This window comes from Podarcis filfolensis, assembly GCF_964270895.1.
Source record: "Podarcis filfolensis genome assembly, chromosome: 3".
NCBI lineage: Eukaryota > Metazoa > Chordata > Lepidosauria > Squamata > Lacertidae > Podarcis > Podarcis filfolensis.
In genome coordinates this window covers 41,932,250-41,949,141 of record NC_139606.1, presented here as the reverse complement: position 1 = coordinate 41,949,141, position 16,892 = coordinate 41,932,250, and the positions used below count along the sequence as shown (strand labels likewise).

Genomic DNA, 16,892 nt, shown 5'->3' with positions numbered 1-16,892 from the left:
CAAGATATGTCTTGTAAAACCAGGGATTACTTAAAGCTATCCACTGAGATTTGTTGCATGGAAATCATTAACGTTAGGCGTCTAAGCCCATTAAATGAAACAAACCTTTTATATTTGTTCTAGCATCCCTGTCCCCCACCTCAGGTTGAGAAGAATATCGGATATTAACTTAGAACAAAGGAAGAATGAAACTCCCTCTGTTTCTTTCACTCAGAGCAGAAAGATGGCTATTAAAGCACTTCTCTGGGCATCGGTAATTTGTTTTCTTCACACATAATAATAAAAAGATGCTTGCAAGAACCTAAGAATTCCTTATGTGCATGCATTTAAAACTCATCTTGGTTCATACAAAAAACAGTCATCACTATAATTCCAATGACATTTCACACTAGCCACTAATCCTGAAAATATGGTGTGCCTGAAAGGCATTCCTGATTTAAATCTGCCTCCCATATTACAAACAAAGTTACTGAGATGGTCTAAATTTTTAAATTTAATTTAAAATATTTTTACCTAGCATTAATTAAGATTAAAGATGTGTGGAAACTCTGTTATGAAATTGTAAAAATCTAATGTTTCCATAATTTTTTTCATAGGTTTCCCTCCAATTTTGCCTTGAATTTTACTGTGGAATTTGAAAGTAGTTCAGAAATATGTGAGCTCACCCTGTGCTCACTGAGAACACTGAAAGCTATTTAACGTCCTTCAAAATAGTCCGTGGATATTTCACTTGCACAGCAAGGCTGCTACTAGGTCCTTAACAGGCTGCTTGCATAGGTCCATGACCCAAATTCACATTTCTTTGCATGTACACAATGCACATTTAGGCTGACTTTTGGAGGGAAGACTGCCAGAGCTTTACTTGAAGATGATCACTTTTAAAGGGTCTAAGAAATCTCTCAGAGTCCAGGACACATGGAATGATCCCCCAATGAGACGCACATTATTTTCTTTTAGGAAAGGAGCACCTCTTCCAGCAGGCCTTTGGGTGACTGACGTAATTTAGGAATTGTTTTACTGCTGTTGCTTTTTTATTATGACTTGTATGGAACTAATCGTGTCTAATCTTTTATGTTGCACGGCTATTATGTTTTTTGATGCTGTAAATCATCCTGTGACTTTTGGTGAAGGAGGACACAAAAATGGAAAAATATATTTCTTGGTGAGCAGGTATGCATTAATGACAGGAATTCAGCAATGGGGGCAAGTTGGGAGTGAGCTCCTTGTTTGGGTGCTCACTTTTCCCCCTTCCTCTGATGGTGTTTTTTATTCCTTCCTAACTAAAATATGAGCAGGATACTTTATTTGCACATAACAAGAGGCATCCAGAAAACAAAACAAAAAGCCACCAGAGTACCCAGGCTCCATTTCAGATGATACCCACATATCTGTTTGAAACTTTAAAGAGGCTAAAGCAGTGCTCTAGTTACAGAGATATCCAATCTTTCTAGAGGTTGGAGGGCATTCCGTATGAACAGCCTTCTGGAGATTTGCTGGTCTGTTTGGAAGAAAAGTTTAATTTTAGCTTCACTTTATAGATCTATTGTTTTCCCTAGGGCAGGAGAAACCTATCCAAAAAAGGCAACATATATTCAGAGGCACAGTTCAAAGAAATGACTTTTGTCATACTGAACTGGAAAGGATTAAATGTTTGCTAGGATGTTCAATCAACAACTAAATAAGGGTGAAATCTGTCCATGAAAATAGGGCCATGGTGAATTATCTAATGAAGGGGTTATAAATATTCCACTCTGAATAATGAGGCTGCAATCCTTTCTTAATATATATATTCTATTAGAAGCAATTTATTCCAAGTACAGGTAGAGTGACCATCTGCCCTAGTTTTCCAAAGACATTCCTTTATTTGAAGAGTTTTAAAGTAAGGAGCCATTAGAAGGTAGAGCAGGGACTTTGAAATTGCCCATCAACAGCTCTTGGAAAGCAGAGTGAGGCTGTGCACACAACTGTAGCTTTAAAGCACATTTGAAACACATTCTTTCCCTCAAATAATTCTGATCACTGTGTTTTAGCCCTCACAGAATTACAATTGCCAACAACCCTTGAGAAACTTCAATGCCCAGAATTCTTTGAGGGACAAAATGTGCTTTAAATTTATATTGTGTACACATCACAATTTGGTAGACAAGTCAATTAGTCACAGCTTTCCCATCTAATGTGAGTTGTACTGCATTTTCTTTTTAAAGTGTAGTACTGTAATTATAAAGGTAAAGGGACCCCTGACCATTAGGTCCAGTCGTGGCCGACTCTGGGGTTGCGGCACTCATCTTACTTTATTGGCTGAGGGAGCCGGCGTACAGCTTCCGGTTCATGTGGCCAGCATGACTAAGCTGCTTCTGGCGAACCAGAGCAGCACACAGAAACACCGTTTACCTTCCCGCCGGAGCGGTACCTATTTATCTACTTGCACTTTGACATGCTTTTGAACTGCTAGGTTGGCAGGAGCAGGGACCGAGCAACGGGAGCTCACCGCCAACCTTCTGATTGGCAAGTCCTAGGCTCTGTGGTTTAACCCACAGCACTACCCGTGTCCCTTACTGTAATTATAAAATTATGTAAATTATGTAAATCTGTACATGCAAGATTTATTCAGTCAGTCTTTTTTTGTGTGTGATCATTTTCATATATTTTTTTGGCAATGTGTAAATGGCCACCTTATGAAACAGCATTTACAGTGCAGTCCTATGCATCACTTGTAGACAACCCCCACCACCTTCAGTGCAACTCCTGAGAAAGAATGAACAGATGTTAGATGAATGAAGAGGAGAGAGAGTGTTGTGTTCTTGTGTGAATAGATTGGGATGGGGGAAGAAAAAGAGAATGGATGGGGGAGCAGAAAGAAGGGGTACCCCCTCACTTTTTCCTTTGACCCCAATCATACTCCCTCAAACGAATGCAACCCTTAACTCCAAAAGGCTACCTACCCTTGTAGACCTACATGTCTACTAAGATGTGTAGGTCCTATTGAATTTAATGAGGCTTACTCTCAGGTGAATAGAAATAGGACTGCAGTCCTAAATAATTCCTCTTTGGTGAAGAAAATGTTATACAATTGCATACCACTGACCTCAGATCTTATCTGCCACTATTCAGATCCAGGGTGGAATTCCAACACAAGAACTAGGAATGCCCTTCAATTCAGTGTAAGTACACTATATGTCTTTACTGCAGTAAACATCTAAAACCTGATGAGTGTTGCCAGCACTCACATGCGATAGTCAACACCAGACAAATGAATTGAATGTCCAACAGCTCAGAGATACACTACTGAATGATGATTGTAACCTTGCTCACTGGTAGATGTTCAAAAAGTGAGGAGCTATATTTGGGCATTCAGAACATTCCGCTGGGATTATCAGCTTTTACATGGGATTGTCAATATCCAACAAACTCTTTATATTCATTGTAATATGCATACAAATTTTATTATTCCTGAAATAGCATTCAGTAGCAGTTGTGGCTTGTTTTTAAGCCCTTCCACAAAGTCCAAAACAAGAGCTTAATGTTGTGGATACATACATACCACCCTGAGGAGAGAGAAAGAAAAAACTTGTTTTTTGTAGAGTCCTTATAATAATGGTTGATGAGGCAGGACCAGAAACCTCTAGGGCACATTGACGAAGCACAACTATTTCAAATGCCACATTAAGCTGGACTCATTAGCCGTATCTACCTACCCCTTATAAAATTCCTAATATCATTACAGATGTACTCTGCTTTTATTTTCCAGTTAAAGTAACTACTGTAGGTGTACCTTTCTCAGCCTGGTCTACTTGTACCCTACTTGTAGGCAACTGATGTTATTTCATTAATGATTATTCTTAGCAGCAGTACTATTAGCATTAGCATTAGCAATAATATTTTATTTTACATTTCAGGGCCCTCTCTTTCATTTACATTATTTTGTTAGGCAGCTGGAACATCCTGACCTTTGTGTCCCTTAATAATTATCTGGAAACCCTTAATAAATACAAAAGCCATTTGAAAATCTCTTTGGACATTTTTGAAGCAGAAAGCATTAAGGGCCCTATCAAGTTCAGTTACTTACCGTTCATCAGCCTCACCTCCTGCTCATAATCACAAAATACAAAGTTCCCAATCTATATTTCCTGTCAACATCTGCCCAGCGGCTAATTAGGCAATTGCCACAGCTGAACTTTTTCTCTTTTTTTTGCGTCTGTGCCTGTCTCCAACCCCACTTCAAAGGTATCATTAAAATATGTAGAAGGACAGTATGACAGTTTGGACCCGCCTTCCAGTCCGCTTTGCTTGTACCTGCCCAGGTCTCTAGACGTCTGCATAATTAGGATGCAAAGTCTAAGTGGCAGATCAACAGTCTTAACTTTCCACTGACATACATGGCACATTAAAGTCCTTATCTTTTGGCTAGATCAACCCCTGCATTTTCTTTCCTTTACAGTGAGGTCATGAAAAGACTTAAAATGATCAAAATATAGGGGAGGAGTTCATCTGAAAACCAGTACAAAGAAGCGGCACATCATATACATTCGGATGTCATCTGAGAATTGTAATGTGGTTGGGTTATATAGTTCACCTAATTCTGTACTGTTCTGTACTGCTTTTAATTGGGTTTTTAAAAAACCTTTTTACACTGATGTGCACTGCCCGCTGCCCTGAGATTTTGTGAGAGGGTGCTATATAAATGCATTCGTATAACAAATAAACTGGAAAAATCAAGCGCATCACTTTAAAAATGAGGGTTACACACCTCTCGCTTAAAATTTATGGAAAACTGGATGAAGTTGGAAGAGTCAGAAAATTAGAATGGATTACTGAGAATCACAGAATCCTTGTTTTTCAACAGATGGCAGTAGTTAATGGTGAAAGTACACTAAAGACATTACTTGGGGTTATTAATGATGTGCATTCCTGTAAGTAAACACATCCATTTCTGTTGATTATAGCTGCATTGTAAGTAGTAAATCCACACATTGGAGTGAGGACTAAAATAATCAGAGTGTGTATGTGATGCTGAGTTTTAATTAGCAGCATCATACTAGAATTATTTCTTAGAATTATATGTTAAACAGGCACTGTGCTGTACTTTAAAAAAAGTATATATCACTATAAGCCATTATGCTAAGTATTTAGAAAGCTGTGATAATTAGGGTAATGCTTCTAAAACCAAAGGGAATGCATATGATTTTCTGAGAATGGAAACAGGCCATAAATGTACTGTAAAAAGATAAAATGGTAATGGACATTTATGTTTACACTTGTATACAAACCAGAGAGGGAGGTGCATATTTTGCTAATTCTTCATAGCTGTTCAATTCAAGAAAATCTACAATAGCAAACTACATTTCTGCACTCTTTTAAAAATCCAAATTCCCCACTCCTTATTCCAGACTTTGAATGCCTATAGAATTCCCATCATGCCCAGGCAGCATGGCCAATAATCAGGGATAATGGGAATAATCCACAACATCCAGAGGGTATCATGTTAGGTTCAAAGCTTCTGGGACAGCAATGCATTTTGCAAGTACAGCCCTGCTCTGGAACTGCAGAAATCCTTTCTCCAGCAACTATCTCCTTATCTCTGTGAAGTACAACTAGGTACGTTTCTTGTTATAATATAATGAGAACAAAAAAAGCAGCTATTCTCTCCCACATACTTCTTCATGGTTGTATATCACCATCCTATCTGATATCTTACCATCATATCTCACCATCCTCTGAGTTGTATTCAAGCTGCTTAGCTGAGCAAAATGATGTTATCTTTATACACTAGTAATAAGAAGAGATGAGAAAGGTTTACCAAGCTCTGTAACTATAATAACTACATCTGAGAGCAACATCTACTCTTAAGAACTTGCCTCACTTTGTAGGAAATGCTGTGTATAGATAACAATCCTGGCTGCATCTTTTATTTACAAAAGCCAAGTGACCTACATTTCACTTCATTAGATATGAAAAGAGCATGTTAAAATGAATGAAGATGGACTAGAGTAACATTTCCACAGGCAGCTATCTGACTAGAAGAAGATTGTGATTATGAGTCAATAGGTCAACTCGGAATACAACTTAAGTTAGTTATAACCCTTGGGTTTTATGACAGGGTTGGGAACCTCCAGCCCACGTATCAAGTGCAACCCACCAGACCATAGGAGCCAACTCCTAGGGGCCAAGGTCCCTGCCAAAAAATGTTTGGGGGGACCACCCCCCAAGTTGATGGGCATTGCCATTCCAATGATGTGAGTGTGCTGTGTCTTGTGATCAGTTGTGTGTGTTGGGGTTTATCAGCTGCCTCAGTATTTTATTCAAGTTGGCACCCCCCACACCAGACTCTCTCCATGTCATACCCCTCACCAGCTGTACTCTACGCCCTCACGTGCTTTTGGCTGGCTAGAATTCTTCCTCAGACTTTGATATCGCTTCTTGCTTAAGTGGGTGGAAAGATGGGAGGCCATAGAAACCTCTGGCTTTGCATAGCTGGAACGGAGCCTACTGCTGACATGCAGCCCCTTGTGGTGGGGGTAGACTGCTTCCCTACTTGGGCTCAGAAAGGATTCCAGCTCCTGATTCAGTGGGATAGCCCTGCTGCAATGCTCCAAAAGCTCCGCCTCAATGGCACCCCAGCATGGAGAAAACTTAGCTGGGCAGCTGTTCCTATGACAAAGCAGTCTGCTCCACTCATGTAGTATGCAGGAAATTGGTTGTTGAACCCCTCTGTCTCCTCTGCTGAAAGCAGTGGGACAACAAACACTTAACTTTTGACTAGATCTTGCCTGTTGTAATGAGGCTCACGATCATTGCTCAGTTTCTACAGGAAATGGTGCCTTCTGCTCATTCAGAAAACCATGATTGGGAATCATACATAGCTTCATTCAAAAATTAAATCGCAACAGGGGACCTGGGCTTAAATTGCTAAATGTAGCATTATAATGACAAAGCAACGGTTTTCACAGAAGTGTTCTCTATAGCTTTTACTTGCCGTTGTGATGGGAGGAGGCGAGCTTTTGATTGATTTAAAAATGGAAAAAACATACAAGGGGAAGGCCAACAGAAGAGCATAATGTAAATGTACATACACACACCTCATTTGTCCATGATTTTTTGCAGCTGCCCTACTTTCGCAGCATCTCCTGGAGGCTTGCCTCCGGCTCCTTCTGGAATAACCCCAAGGCCAACACCTTAAAAGTTTGACAGGCAAGTTATTCACTCTTCTTATTTAATTTTTCTTTGCTGGAAACGAAGAGAGAACTTTATAGCTATCTTTGCTATTTATGGTTTCCTACACTTCCATTAAATCCACCGTTCCTAAGATAGTGCTCCAATTTGTTCTCACAACTTATTTCCTCTAGTAATATAATTCTCTCCAACTTTTCCACAGTTCTCTCTCTATGTGTGCATGCATTTAAAAATTGCACTGTCAGAGCTTGCCAATTATAGTTCAACTTTTGCAAGGGTGGAGTTATGTGCTTGGTATTTAGGCACAGGCTTTTTGAATTTGGTTTGGTTGCACAACATTGCTCCCTGTGGGAAACCTGAGGGTGCTCATCTGTTGTTGGACTACAACTCCCACCAGCCCCAACAAACTAGGTCAATGGTCAGGGGTGGTGGAAGCTGTAGTCTAGCAACAGATCCCCCCCCCCCCCACTTGCTATTGACTTCTTGGAAACTTCTCGTGAAGTGCTACATTTGCTTTGTTTAACGGACGTATGAAATTGCTGAGAAGTTAGTTATGAATTTAATGAATTAGGCTGCTTTACTAAGGCTGTTACAGAGCAGCAGAGCAACTACTGCATCCACAGCCCTGCCATGCATGGCACAGCAATCAAGCCTGGATGGGGCTCCGTGCTATCTTACGATGCCAGTGAAACTAGCTTGGAATCCAACAGATCTTGGGCTGTTTCAACCCCTTCCCACCCTCAGAATGCCCTGTTTCAGGGCCTTCCACTGGTGGGGATCCTGCCAGAGGCCCTCCTGCCTATTCACATTTGACCGGCAAAAGGAGAAGGTTGGCACCGATTGAGGATTGCCAACAGAAGGCTGACTTAGCCAGGAGAGTTGGGCAGAGGGGCACCTTCACTTATTCTACCACCACCCAGCTTGGTGTATAGGGGATTTGTATTAAATTTGGCAAAAATAAAAACTTCTGCTGGTGTTGGGTCAGACCAATGCTCCAGTTTGTCCAGCATCCTGTTACCCCACATGACAAGCCAGATATGTATGGAAAGCTCACAGCCCGGACTAGAGAACAATCGCCCTTTCTCATTATTGCTCCTCAGCAGCTGGTGCTCAGCAGCATACTGTCTCTGAGTCACAAGGCTGTATAAAACAATCATGACTAGTAGCCACTGATAAGGACAATGTTTGTCCAGTCCTCTTTTAGACCTATCTAAAGCTAGTGCCCCTCAATCCATCTTCTGCAAGTGAGTTTCATTAATTAATTACGTGCTGAATCAAATAAGCATGTGACCATCTAAATACAGAGCATATGCTCTGTCATGCAACAATGCACACTTCCTGTCCCTGGTACTCATAGATTCTGGGAAGTATTATACTGTGAAACCAAACGGATGATGATGATGATGATGATGATTTATACCCCGCCCATCTGGTTGGGTTTCCCCAGCCACTCTGGGTGGCTTACAACATATCTAAAAACCTAATAAAAACACCAGTCCTTAGAAACTTCCCTAAAGTGCCTTCAGGCTGCCTTCAGATGTCTCCTAAAAGTCAAGCAAACCCCCATTTTTAAAGGTCCAAAAAGTGTGCGCATGGACACAAATGTGGATGGACACAAAAGAGCTTAATGAGGAGAATGTTAGGAGAAGAAAGGGCAACATCAGGGGTTTATTTAAAATGAGGTCATTTGGTTGCAGCATGAACTGGGCTTGTTTTAGGCCATAATTGGGGAACTAGCAATCCTCCAGCTGTTGTTTGTGTCCAGTTCCCATCAGATCCAACAGCATGGTCAATGGTCAAAGATGATATTAATTGTAATCTACCATAGCTTCTGCAGCCTTGTTTTAGGTGACCACTTCTAAATTGGGCCCAGAAAAAACTGCCCATCAATAATTATCACACCAATTCTTTCTAATCTTACAGAAATTTCCAAGTTTTGCCCTAAATCATTTTACAATCAATTTCACTTTTAAATAGCTGCATGAATTCCAGGCCCCTAGAACATCAGGGGTTGAATATTAAATTTGCTACCAGCAAAAGATTTATCTGTTTGTATCTAGATAGCAAGTAGAGGCAAAGCTTAAACATTGTGGTTGCTGCTGCTCTTATAAATACCTTTGATAGATAAATCACGAACTGTTGTACCATTGAGCTGCTGTAACATATTCTCTCCACTCAAGGATATTGGAAACAAAAAATATTCACAGCAAGTAGAACAATAGGCGCTCTTTAGAAACAATACAAATAGCAGAAAGTTAAAAAGAACTTAAGGAGAAATGTATCATTCAATGTTCTAAAAGCAAATTATTTCATTTAGTAACTATTGTTTTCAATGAAGGGGAGGACTCTTTTACTGCTTAAATGGACACAAGTCAACATTTTAGACTGGCTTCAACTGTGCCATTTAAAGCACCTCTTTCCAGCTCTTAGTGGCCATTTATGAAGGGCAGAAAGGTGCTTCTTGTGTAAGTAAGTGAAAAAAAAATATTGGGGGGGGGGGTGAATGAAGGACAGAAAGACACTTCTATACCATTTTATACTGGTTAATGACCACACAATAAGAGGGATTAAAACTGCTATTGAAGCTCCCAGCAATTTAAAATACTATCCAAGCATATTTAAACTTTGAAGTGAATTTACCATCACCCCTCCACAATATTTTCCATGAATTGGCATGCATATGGGCATAATTCCTCCAAAATTTTAACTTTGAACTCCTTCTTTGGTCACACTGACACATGTATAGGGTGGTGGGCCCAGGGGGGATATCTTCTCCTGCACTTAAAGGGATGTGTGGATGTTTAAAACAGAAAAAAAACATAGCTTCTGATTAACAACAGGAGCTGAATGTCTTGAACCGCGGCGTACCTGACGGCAAGTCCTGCTGGTGTACAGTTCCAAGGGTGGATGCTAGCGAGCAGTCTGGCAATCCAACAGGTTGAGAAAAACGGTCCAGGTTCGATACAGTGAGCCAAGTCCAAAATTCAGCAGTCAGGCCAGGCTACCACTGCTGCAGCCAAGCCAGGAGCAGGGAACCTGGAAACCAGTCCTGAAAAGCAAAGTCCCTTAGAGCTCCTGAAACACCCAAGCCAGGGTCCATCAACAGGGAAAGCTGAGCAAACTGAGAGCCTCTGCCTGCATCCCTTGGATCTTGAATGAAGCATCTGGGCTTGACGAGGCATGTGACCCTCCCCTGCCCTGAGCCTAATCCAGCTGAGGGGCCGCAGCCCTCCTCCCAGAGCTAATGAGTCCCACCTGGTCAGTGAGCTGGGCTGTGTTCCCTTGCTTGCTTCAGTCTCTTGCTGTTCCTGACACCTCAGAGCCGGCTGTGTTCACAGAGACGGGGGCCCCTCTGGCTCTGGTGATGTGGGGGTGATTTTAAAAAATCAATCCTCCTGTCAGACTGTGAATATCCCTTAACTCACCCAACTTGAGGATATTCCACCCTTCTTCAGCAGAGTTTCTTTTCTTTCAGCAACATAAGCGGCTCACGTATATGTCAAACAAAGCTTTCTTTAATAATAAAGAAAACTGTAACACCATAACACACTGTCTGAGAGAAACTAAAACAACATCGTGAGGCGAGTACGGCAGTTGGTCTCTCGAACTGAACTGAACACCCGGAGGGAGGGGCCAATTCCAGAGCACAGCACAGCCCACCAGATGCCAGGCATTCTACTAATCAAATTAGGCCCCAGTGTTTTTCTTAAAGTGTCCCCTTCCTCTGGCTCCTGTGAACTGACCACTGCCCCCTTGCCATCCTATGAGTACCTCCTAAGCCCCCAGCCCCCAGCCCCTTTCTCCATCATTAGTCTGCACTGGTGTGTTCCAGTCATAGCTACACCCCTCGATGGGATACTCTTCTCCCTCCCCGCTGTCCTGTCAGTTCACAACATTGTAGGAAGTTCCATAGTGCTGTGAAAGTGGCTTGAACACAGATTCACAGCCTTCCAAAGCGTTTGATATGAGATGAAAGAATGGGTGATCAAACCAAAGCACTCCCACTACGCTGTGGTGAATAGATGTCATTCCAAGTCTCATCTGTAGCACCACTAAAGCGGTGCAAAATCCTCATCTTCAAGACTGCTAGCACTGAAGACATTTTACAGGCCCTGCTCTTCAGTTGGGATGGGCAAATCTGTAAAATTTGGTATCCCCCGGATTCTCATTCTTTTTACAAACTTTTTACAAAGGACGGCTGTGTTTCACTTCTTGTATAGCATGGGTAGGCAAACTAAGGCCCAGGGGCCAGATCCGGCTCAACAGCCTTCTAAATCCGGCCCGCGAATCTGCGTGTTTTTAAATGAGTAGAATGTGTCCTTTTATTTAAAATGCATCTCTGGGTTATTTTTGGGGCCTGCCTGGGTTTTTACATGAGTAGAATATGTGCTTTTGTTTAAAATGCATCTCTGGGTTATTTGTGGGGCACAGAAATTCAATCATTCCCCCCCCCAAAAAAATGTAGTCCAGCCCTCCACAAGATCTGAGGGACAGTGGACTGGCCCCCTGCTGAAAAGGTTTGCTGACCCCTGTTGTATAATTTCGGAAAGTGCAAATTAGGGAATTTCAGCTTTAAATGCAAACTAAATCAATTTCCTCCCCCATCTGTACCCTTCTGCATTCAACAGCAAACCAACAAAGAGAAATTGAGCAGTTTTCCACATCAATTTACCCCACACCAGGAAAAGAGTTTCACCCACAAAATATCTGCTGCTAAAGGTTCAGAAACAGGATTCAAAAATAGAGGGGGAAAATTATAATTATGCTGGCTTCCTAAGTTCCTATTTTAGCTTGCAAATGTCAAATCAATAGCACAGAGAGCTGCCATCTGGATTCCATTTTATTCATTTTCCAGCAACATAATGCATACATATTGGCAGAGGAGTCAAATGAGCACAGAGGGTGCAAATACTGAAAAATGGAAATCGTATTGAGTCAAGACCATCCCTGCTCCTGCCAAGAGCTTCAGAGACACCAACAACACCATCACAACAGGCCCTGAGGGCCAAACTACATGTTAGTCTAAATGTGTAATTAGCAGCTGCATCTGGAATTTTTCTTAATTTAATTACAGGTGTGCCCCCCGCCCCAATCTTCATTAGGACAACAGGGTACAGGGAGGGGAGGTCTAATCGTTCTCTCTCCAGCCTTGATCCTGATGAACTTTCCTTCCCACCCCCGTCCTCATGCTTCAGTAGTTCGGGGGGGGGGGGGAGCTCCCATGGGTAAACATAACTCTAGTGTAGTTATTGGGGTTTCCCCTAATATACCAATACAGGTACCTAAATTTTCCAAAGCCATTCCGACAGACCACCATTCGACAGCAGTGATACTACTGCTGTTGGAGAGGAAGAAAGTCCCAGCATGTGAGCAAAGATCTGCCAGTTTCATGAGTTGCAAAGATACCATCATGAACCAAGCTCTGGCTGGCCCTCCCAGGCCCTTCCCAGGGGCACACTTTGGTCTTTCAGATTTCAGCAGTACGTTGTCCAAGGCCAAAATCCCCCCCTCTCTTCTGCTCAATTCACCACGTCATAGTTGTGACACTCGGCAGCACCCCCTAGGCTCAGCTCCCAGTGTGGCGGAACCAGTTGCTCTGCTCTAAATCTGCCTCTGCTCCTGTGCTGATGATTACTTGGGAGACTAGGCAATGTAGTACAGTGGTACCTCTGGTTAAGTACTTAATTCATTCTGGAGGTCTGTTCTTAACCTGAAACTGTTCTTAACCTGAAGCACCACTTTAGCTAATGGGGCCTACCGCTGCCGCCGCGCCTCCGGAGCACGATTTCTGTTCTCATCCTGAAGCAAAGTTCTTAACCTGAGGTACTATTTCAGGGTTAGCGGAGTCTGTAAGCTGAAGCGTATGTAACCTGAAGCGTAAGTAACCCGAGGTACCACTGTATGTTGAATGGTGTGTGTATGACTTTGAATGTTGTGGAAGAGTTTACTTACAAGGATTGCTCTGGTGGTTCTGGAGAGTTATTTGCAGGTTGTTTCTTTGAAAATCCCTTCATGTTTTTTGTTTTGTTTCATTGAGACGGGGAAGCATTGTTGCTTTAAAAAAAAAATCTGGACAAATTGAAATGGCAGCTACTAGGGATTGTGGAAAAGAATGAGAAATATCAGAATCCAGATAAATAACACCACATTAAGCTTAATCTATTTGTAAATTTGTAAAATTCTATTTTGTTTTTTTATAATAATTTTATTAAAGTTTTCAGGTTTTACACTTCCATATTAACATCTTTCATTATACCCATGCATTCAACGACTTCCCTTCTTCCCCTTCCAGTTTCTTTTAATTTACCCATAATGTCTGCATATTATTGTCTATCCCCCTAATCAATTCTCCCCCCATTTTACACCCTTTTAAATATATTATACTGTTGAATTTACCTTAATACTGCCAGCGTTTTCAACTGCGTACAATTATTTTCCACATACTCAACAAAAAATTTCCACTCCTATTTAAATACCTCCTGTTCTTGCTCTCTTATTCTGCTTGTTAGACCTGCTAACTCTGCATATTCTATCATCTTAACTTGCCAATCCTCCTTATTAGGGACCTCACCCTCCCCAGTTGTTTGGGGCTAACAAAATCTGAGTTGCTGTTGTTGCATACATAAAAAAAAAAATCTGACACCTGCGTACCTTCTTCTCAACCATTCCTAACAGGAATGCCTCTGGTTTGGGGGGAAATGTTGTTTTAAACAATTTTTTCATCTCATTATATATAATTTCCCAATATTCTTTAACTTTTTTGCATGCCCACCACATGTGACAAAAAGTTCCTTCTGTTTCCTTACATTTCCAGTATGGATCAGATTCAGATTTGTACATCTTAGCTAATCTACTTGGTGTTAAATGCCATCTATGAATTATTTTCATATAATTCGCCTTCAAAGTGTAGCATGCAGTAAATTTGAAATCTTTCTTCCACAATTTCTCCTAGAGGTCAAATTCTATATTACGCCCTATTTCAGTTGCCCAGTGAGTCATTGAAGCTTTTACCAGTTAATCTTTTGCTTCCTACTCCAATAATAGCTTATACGTTTTAGATGATAGTTTTTTATTATTCACTTATAAATGTATTTAAAATTGTGAGCTTTGGTCCAGAAATCCATTTTTCTTATCTCATTTAAAAATATAATACAATTGGTGGTACTGTAACCAGTCTGTTACTTGACTCCTTGTTTATTCCATTGGTTTCAATCTGGGCTTCCTCCCTGAGAAGTCCAGTAAGTCTCTAAAAGTTGCCCACTATGTAAAATTCTATTTTGAATGTCCTCTTTTACTCTTCAGTGTGTGTAACCTCATGTGGTAAAGGTAAAGGGACCCCTGACCATTAGGTCCAGTCGTGGACGACTTTGGGGTTGCAGCACTCATCTCACTTGAATGGCCGAGGGAGCTGGCGTACAGCTTCCGGGTCATGTGGCCAGCATGACTAAGCCACTTCTGGCGAACCAGAGCAGCGCACGGAAACGCCGTTTACCTTCCCGCCGGAGCGGTACCTATTTATCTACTTGCACTTGACGTGCTTTTGAACTGCTAAGTTGGCAGGAGCAGGGACCGAGCAACGGGAGCTCACCCCGTTGTGGGGATTCGAACCGCCGACCTTCTGATCGGCAAGTCCAAGGCTGTGGTTTAACCCACAGCGCCACCCGCGTCCCAACCTGATGTGGAATGAACTCTAACTCTAATATGTGGCCCTCCAGATGTTTTTAGACTTCAGTCCCATCAGCCCAGTCATCATGTCCAATGGTTAGGGATGATGGGAGTTGTAGTTGAACAACATCTGAATGTCCATGGGTTTGCCACCCCTTAGTGGGGAGATTATTAATGTCATTTTTTTAAAAAAAGTTGCTTGCGTAGAAATGATGAGATTGCAGAGCTACAATTCCGAACAACCTTAACAAAATACTGCCGCTATGTGTTTTATCGTCTGAGATGTGGGTAAAAGTGCAAGAATCAACTTCACCATCTGTCAGAACTTGTGATCTGTACACCTGCACTGTTTACAATACAACATTGCTTTTGTGTTTTGCCTTTACATACAGAAACAGAGCAACCGGCACCCATTAATTAGAAGCATTAGCCAAGATGCTGGTTTCCTTCACACAAACAAATACCCCCTCAAGCTTACCAGCATGTGAAATTTGATCTCTTTGGAAATTTCTAGGCTTTTTTCAGTATTCCCCTTGTGTAACTCTTCTAACTACAAGAGTCACTGTGTTTGCAATTCACTCCTCCTCCTCCTCATACAGAAAAATCCCAGTAGGAGATTTGGCCTATTTACTACATTTTGCTTAGTACTGCATATTTGAGGGTTTGTTTGCCATTGAAAATCAGTTTGTAAATAAGGCCTCCAGGATCTGATATGTGCGCATAGCTTGATTTCCCTCAGCCTATCTATCATAGCCACAGTAATAAAGATTCTGCGAAGCCCAAAGTGCTGTGCTCATTTACAATTAGTTTACTCAACAACTTAGCAGACTTCTCAATTAATTGGTAAATGGCAAAAAAGATATTTGTCAGTTGATACTCAAGCAGTGGATTTCGACCTTGTGGGAGGCTCACAAACCTGGTTGCTTTCTACAGAAAATGGCAGAGGCAATATCACATCTCCAAGCGGGGGAGGGGGAGGTCTGGAAGTGATTTAAAGAATCTGCAACTCTTGACGCCATCAAAACTGTTTTTAGAGTAATGCAGGCAAAAACAGTAGAGCAAATGTTTTCAGTGACCTAGCCAAGGTCCCAGTATCTTCAACAATGAATTTCAGCAAATATGAAGTTTTAATAATATTTCTGCTCCATTTTTTATTTATTTCCCTTTCTCTGAGACTTTTGTGTACGTGTTCAGTCTGGATCTAATCTTCACATTTCATTCTGGGTAAGTCTGCCTTAGATATTAATTACCCCAAGTTCTCCAGGTTATGCTGCCAGAGTGAATAATTCAGATGTGCTACTTATATCTCACTTGATTAAACTTTACAACAACAGCAAAATCACTTCATCTCTTAGTCAGGGAGCTTTTCACTTTTTCATTCTATGTACTGGGATCCTTGACTATGGCTAGCTTTAGTTCCTTATGTGTGGTTCTTTCTTAGTCTTGTAATAGGATGTAATACTGCATTGGACTTCACTCCCTCCAAAAGCTTCAAGTCTACCAAGCCTAACCCTCAGGAGATAACATCCCCTACTTTCAAATCCTTCCTAAAAACTCAGTAGGAGTTGGATAGCCATATGGAAAGCTCAAGATCAGGATGTAAATAATGCTTCATTGGAGGCAACACAGGTAACTGCACAGGAATGGAAAGGGTATTGGAAAGAGAAAAGAAACCAGAGCACAAATATTACCTATTCTGAGGCAAAGAGAGGTGTAGGGGATTTTTCATCAGGGTTGTAGAAAGTCATTGGAACACCAGAGTGTTAAACACTTGTAAATAAACATCTCCGGGGGTGGGGCAATGATGGAGACTGGGGGTGGGCTAAGCTCTTGTAGATTCCCTTATTTTATTTATTTACCCAAATTCTGGTCACCTTTAGTATAACACATCCTTAAACTTATAAACTTTTTATATGCCTGTTGTCTTTGTCCATGGAGTTTTCTTGGCAGGGATACTGGAGTGGCTTGCCGGTTCCTGCTCCAGGTGGATCACATTTGGTCAAAACTCTCCACTATGACCTGTCCATCTTGGGTGGTCCTGCACGGCATGGCTCATA

General features: G+C 41.5%; 1 long non-coding RNA gene across 5 annotated transcripts in view; it reads right to left on the bottom strand.

Moving 5' to 3' along the window:
* LOC310760174 overlaps positions 1-10,792 on the bottom strand; it is a 69,522-nt gene extending 58,730 nt beyond the window's left edge. For 4 of the 5 annotated variants that reach the window (XR_014546819.1, XR_014546820.1, XR_014546821.1 and 1 more), the window contains exons 1-4: positions 10,596-10,792; positions 10,039-10,219; positions 9,286-9,397; positions 7,077-7,224 (exon numbers count right to left, since the gene is read on the bottom strand). This is a non-coding gene — a long non-coding RNA (uncharacterized lncRNA). Of the gene's footprint in view, positions 1-2,616; positions 3,546-7,076; positions 7,225-9,285; positions 9,398-10,038; positions 10,220-10,595 lie in introns of those variants that run through there. The other variant, XR_014546823.1, reaches the window with a different exon arrangement.
* Positions 10,793-16,892: the final 6,100 nt, after the last annotated feature.